At 35.3% G+C, this 6,394-nt stretch overlaps 1 long non-coding RNA gene across 1 annotated transcript; it reads left to right on the forward strand.

Annotated features, from left to right (window-relative positions):
* The first annotated feature begins 601 nt into the window (after positions 1–601).
* On the forward strand, positions 602–3,460 carry LOC128972590 (uncharacterized). The gene is made up of 3 exons (XR_008489272.1): positions 602–651; positions 2,488–2,566; positions 3,185–3,460. It is a non-coding gene; the product is annotated as an uncharacterized LOC128972590 (long non-coding RNA).
* The last annotated feature ends 2,934 nt before the right edge of the window (positions 3,461–6,394 follow it).

Here is a 6,394-nt window from a genome sequence, read left to right on the forward strand (position 1 = left end):
TCTTGCTGTCCTCTTAACTGGCTTCTCTTTGTAGCTCTCAGAAGAACTTTTTAATTTGACTCCGTTTGTTTTACTTGTGGCCACAAATAAAACCTTTGATACGTTTTTCGAATTGGTGATATATGGGCTATATTTGTGTCCTGCAGAACTGTTTTTATTGACTTCTTCTTGGATTCCTAAAAATACCTAACTTCAGACAGCCAATGAGAGCTGTATTTTATACATTTTATCTGTAAAATCACTTGCCAAAGTAAAATTCAGAAATATTTCACATGATTCTTATTCTGAATTTTTTTAAATTCAAGTCTCTCCTGAACATTTGTTTCAAATCATACTTATTATGTCATCCTTTAAAATGGAGTTATTTTTAGTTACAGTTGCTAATCAATAAAATGAATATTGATAATGTAGCTTCTAGTTGAAAATGTTATATATAGTATATAGTGTGTGCGTATATGTATATAGTAATATATGGTGTATATAGTATATGTATGGTATATATAGTTATATATACTACAAGTATGTAACCTCAGTCTCACATCTTTCCTCAGGTAATGGTGATCATGTTGTGTGCTTCCACTGTGGTGGAGGATTGCAAGAATGGAAGGAAAATGAAGACCCATGGGATCAACATGCCAAATGGTTTCCTGGGTAAGGTATTTTTTGCTGTTTTCTTGTTGCATGTCTGAGTCTTGTTTACAGTACACTATGTTTTAATGACAGAACATGCTAATAAGTGTTTCAGAAGGTTCACTATGACTTAACATGGTTTAGATTTGTGAAAATAACTGATTTTTTTTTTTAACTGTCCTCCTCCACTTCCTTCTCCACTTCCTTCTTAATTTTTGTCATGTAGTCACCAAGCGAATGTCAGTTATCTTCTATGGTTCATATTTTTTCTTTGAAAGATTTTAAGGATTTTTTGGCATGGAGTCCTTATTCTGTATGTTCTGCCTTCTGTAGTCACACTACTATATATATAATCATCAACATGTGCTTTAATGTTGTGTTGGAGGCCTCAAAAAAGGACATTAGGTTAATGTCTTCTTTGAGAGGTAAGAGGGGATTCTTCTAAAGTGTCTAGGAAGGAGAAAAGAGGCTGAGGGCCCACCCACGTTGTTAGAGGTGATAGCTGGAAATGTTGCCCTGAAATTGTACCTTCTGACATATCTTTACTTTTAAGTCAGTGTTGTTTGTGTGCCAGCTTGTAAGAATTAAGGGGAAGAGAAGATTTCTGTGTCTGGACTTAACTGATGTCTGAGCTAGCAGAATCAGGAAGTTTTGTGAATACTATCCAATTTTTTTTTTCTTCATTATCCAAGCACTACATTATGATTGTTGCTTTAATACATGGCAAAGTTTGTAACCTTTGTAGGGTACAAAACTTCTGTCAATGTGCACACAATCCTGAAGAATTCAGTAGTGGTATTGAATTCAAAATGTACTTCTACGTAATTTTACAGGATTGAAGCTTCCGGACCTAGACGTAGTTTTTAGAAAGATTGCCAGTTTTGTCTAAAATCTGTCTTGGGGAAAGGAAGAGTAGTATATGACTGATTGTTCCTTACAGGTCAGTAAAAGCTATCTCAAGTACATACCCTTAGTTACTTGTATAACTGATAAAATCAATGGCTTTCATATGTTAGCGACCAGATTTGTTTTCTGTGGCAAAAGGCTTGTGGGAAGTGAGTATTTCTGCATTAGCTGATTTTTATTTTTTCCAATAGTGGTACAGGCAGTTGTTAATTATTAGTTTCTGCCACTTGAAAGAGGTGCCATTCCAAGTTTTGACTTGGTGTAGTGAATGGGTAGGACACATTCTCTTGCTACATTGCACTTCTTATTGTGGGTTTGATTTAGTTTTAGTTTGATTAAATTATGTGAGATTTGATTATTTCCTCTCAGATTATTAACTCCTATCTGGAGTTTATGTCTGCACATCAGTCTCAGTGGCAGCATGTCAGTCTCACAGCATGCTGTGTCCATCAACAGCACACCATGATGATCAAATAACTGCTGAAGGTAGAGAACTATTGTTGAGTTAGGGCGTTCCCTAAATCTTCTGGTAGGGAAGAACTGCCCAGCAGCTAGGACTGATTGGAAAATAGTGAAAGCAAGCAGGTATGGCACCTATCTGACCAGTTACTGCTTTTCTTTGATTGTAAAAGACTAAAAGAACCAACACCTTAACATAATGTTTGGGTTTTGTTTGAGTCTTCAGTTAGATAAATTTATGGCATCAGCTTGTCACAGCCAACAAGTCTTACCTTTCTGTTTCACCAAAAATGTGAAACACGTAAGTACTGATGAAGTGATTGTGTTTTTAGGCCTGTTTAAACACCATTACTGATGTTGACTAAACATTCAGATTTCAAAAGCAAACATTCTGTATCATATAGGAAATGTAAAGAAGCTTTCCAAAGTTCATAGTCGATTTTTGTTTGCTGCTTAGGCAGTTTTATTTTAACTCAGTGTTTTCATTTATAGGTGCAGCTTTGTGAGAAATGAAAAGGGGATAGAATTTATAAATAATGTCCACTTAAGAGATGGATGTAGGGATTCAACAGTAAGTGTCTTGCTTATATAATTTTGTTAAAATAGAAAACAGTCTTCTATTATCTGCATGTGATTTAGTCGTCCTGCTGCTGTTTCAGTGACAGAAAGTAAAAGACATCAAAGTATGTTTTGGTTCTGTCATTCCAGGTTTGTAGATCTGTCATTCCAAGTTTGTAGATCAGGTCTCCTCAACTGGGTTATGGATCACAGGTGTCAGGCATCCTGTAAATGCTGTACATTTGGTACTGATCAACTGCTGGATTTTTTTATGACATGGGAACCTAAGATTTACAATTATTCCTTTATATAAAGTATAGTAGATAATTCTTCATGTTAGTAGAGCATTATTAAAGCTGTGTGCAGTCACTAACACATAAAACTAATGTTATTTTAGAACTCTTTGATACACTAAGAATTGTGTACATAGGATTGCAGTGAAGATGGGTTAACGTGAAAATTTAAAACAATATTAGAGACATCACACTGATCCCTTTGAAATTACTCAGAGCAGATTTAATTGGTTTAGTCAGTAAAATAACGGAAATGGAATAGTTATTTTCTGCCTTGTAGCTGTATAGGTTTCCTTTTACATTCTCCAGAACTGTAATTTTGTCTGTTTATATTTCAGCCAGAAGCTGCTGAAGGGATGCTTCCTAAAGGTACCTGTTTAGAAAAAAAACCAAACCAAACACACAAACACCCCCACTCTCCCTGTTTTGCAATATCCATATTCACATGTATAGTAAAGGAAATGGTTAATTTTAAAAATAACCTTATTATGTTTTTAAAGAAAGCATGACAGGCACATTATTGGATGATACTTGTCCATTGCTTCTAAAGAACCGTGGAATGAATTTTATTTCTGTTCGGGGAAACCTAATCATGGTTGAATAAATATTGTAAAGTGAAGATTGTAAGTATTTGAACAAAGTACATATAGGATGTAGTCTTATTTTTATAGCTAGTAGGTATGCATCAAGTAATGAATTAATAGTGCTGTGGGATGAATGTTTAAGAATACTGAACTGAAACAACCATTGTTGCTTTTCATGAGGCAGGAAGAAGTGGTCTGTTAAATGGAAAGGACGAGGAAGCAGAGAAAGCTTAAACAGCTCAGTATGTGTTCCAGTGTTACACATTCCTGCAATGTGTTTTACAAATACCAAGGAATAAAAACACAAGAGAGTTAAAGGGGTACTAGGAAGACAATCAAGGAGCTTCATCCAAGGGAATGATAGCTGTTGCTAATCAGAGTGGTTATACAAACCCTGTTTTAGAAATCTCACATGCTGCTCAGGTATTTGAGTAAGAATTAGGTTAGAATTTTTGCTCTTTGAACAATCTTGTTAGGAATAAATTAGTCATTTGCATCTAATAGAAGAACTGCAAATAAGGTACACTGCTAACAAATTACCAAAAATTTGTATTGAAAAGGGGGGAATGGGGGGGGGGGCAACAAATTGAAAAATGGTTTCCCAAAAGAGTGATGTGTCTTACCACAGATAGACTTGCTTGCTGATTGTGCTGTATTTTGGTTTTGTAAATTTAAATCCTTTATTGGTTTCTCTCAATGTAATTATGATTATTTTGTTTATTAATACCTCAAAAGTGAAACACTGGTCTAGTGTGCTACTGGGAAATGTTATACACGGTAACTATAAAACCAAAAGTATTGTGGCAGTGATTGTGGGAGCTTTGGTGGCTAAATGAAATAGATGCAGCAATATATCTTCAAATATTCAGTATGCTTGAAATTAAAAATTCTACTATGGGACTGTTTATCTTTCAGTATAAAATTTTGCAGGGAATACACGCAATTTCCTTCTGGCCAATACAAAAAAGCATACTTCTAGATGATGTTTCAATTATTCGTTATCCAGCTATGCTGGGGCATGCAAAGTTGTACTCAGAAAGCCATTGTGGTACACTGCAAATAGACCAAACCCAAGACTTGTAACTCTGGACACATACTTTAAGATAAACATATGGATGAATTCACAGGGAGCAAAAAACCATCTGGCTGGCAGGATCAGCAGAGATCTTGCCAGCCTGCTACTTCAGTAAGATTTTTAATGGATGTGGGGGAAAATGAACTTGCAATGAAGATGGACATTATTTTTGTGGTCGGCTGTGCAGAGCTTTCCCCAACTGGTGGGGGAAGGCACTTAAAGTTCGCAGTTTCAGCTGGGGCATGCTGAAATAACAAAGAGCTCACATGCAAAACTGGTGCTTTCTGTGCTACAAATCTTAAGCTTTTGAGGTATGGGCATTTAGAAAATGGAGGCAGGAAAGGAAATCACATCCTCATTCTTTTCACTGAGGAAACTCTTTATTAAAAAAACTAAAAGGTTCCAAATTACTTAACCAGTATAAATGAGCCTTTCTTTCATCTTCTGTACAAATGTAAGGAAAGCTGCCAATGGAAGGTCTGTGAAAAGAATAGTTCCTGATTGAAATATGCATATCCTAAATTCTATAGATATTTCAAGTTCTTCTAAATATAGGTAGTTGAATTCCCTGCTTGCATTGGCCGGGAAGATATCCTGAGATGGCGACAGGGGAGCAGGTGGAGGCGGGAGGGAGGGAAGAGGATTCCATGCTGCAGCTTGTTTTCCTACCTTTTATAATTATTTTGTTTGTTTTTAAAGATGTGGCCTTTAAATTATGTATAAAAAAGAAAAAGAGAAAGATACAACGGTACTAAGTATGTTAACTTCTTTTTTTGTGTTTATTTTTCCTAGATCTCAGTACTGAGGAGAAGTTAAGACGCTTGCAGGAAGAAAAGCTTTGCAAAATCTGTATGGCTAAAGATGTATCAGTTGTCCTTATTCCTTGTGGTCACTTAGTTGCCTGTAAGGAATGTGCTGAACCATTTGATGACTGCCCTCTGTGTCGATCAAATATTATGAAAAAACAGGAAGTTTTTATGTATTAGTGAACTATACAGCACTGTGGAGGCAAACATTTATTTCTTTACTGTAATCATATGGCAGGATTTGGATTTTTCTGCTGTCAAACTTGACATACAGTTGAACATTTTCCAAAACATTTTCCTCACATTTTGTACACAAAAAATCAGCACTGAAAGGCAAATATGTACATTCTGTAACTTCAATTCATGGACCTGATGTGGGAAAGCCCAAGTAATGCAAAGCTTTATTTATGTGATCATTGCTTTGCTTGACTTTGGTAGGTTGAAGTTTATGCAAATACAGTTGTATAAAGAAGTCTGGCCCTAAATATAATCTGTAAATAAGTGAGGTTAAATTATTATATACATGTACATTATAGCTGAGATTTTAGCTTCTCAAAGATGTTTTGTAAATTATCTTATTTCTGTACTTTTGCTTGTGACATAATTCAGAGAGTATGTGTAAACCTCCTGTTGCAAGATTTCACCTTGTTTGCTGCTGCTACTTTGTAAGTTTTTCAGTCTTGATATAGAAATCCTGTCTTCCCATTTATTTTTTCTGGTTCAGATCTATAATTTGGCTTCTGTAAACTAGTTTGATCTATCCATTTTGCACATAAATTTCCTCTGCATATAAAATGCACATTAATTTCGTTCCTTTAAAAGAGAACTCAACAGAAACAAGATTGTACATACCTTGTGCCCTTCATGAAAGGAGCAGTCTCATTTTAAAATTGCCCTCTACACAGAAAAGTGTTCATTGTTTGAGTTCTTTTTCTTGTGTTTTTGTGATCTTCAGCATTATCCTAATCATTTATGTGCTGCTACTTTTGCAGCGCCTGTTTGTCTAATTTTTAATAAGAGAAGATTAAATTATGTTCTTATGAAAATGTGGGGGGGGTGTCTTCCTTTTTTTTAAAAAAGAGA

The sequence above is a fragment of the Indicator indicator genome, chromosome 17 (genome assembly GCF_027791375.1).
Source record: "Indicator indicator isolate 239-I01 chromosome 17, UM_Iind_1.1, whole genome shotgun sequence".
In the NCBI taxonomy this organism is placed as follows: Eukaryota; Metazoa; Chordata; class Aves; order Piciformes; family Indicatoridae; genus Indicator; species Indicator indicator.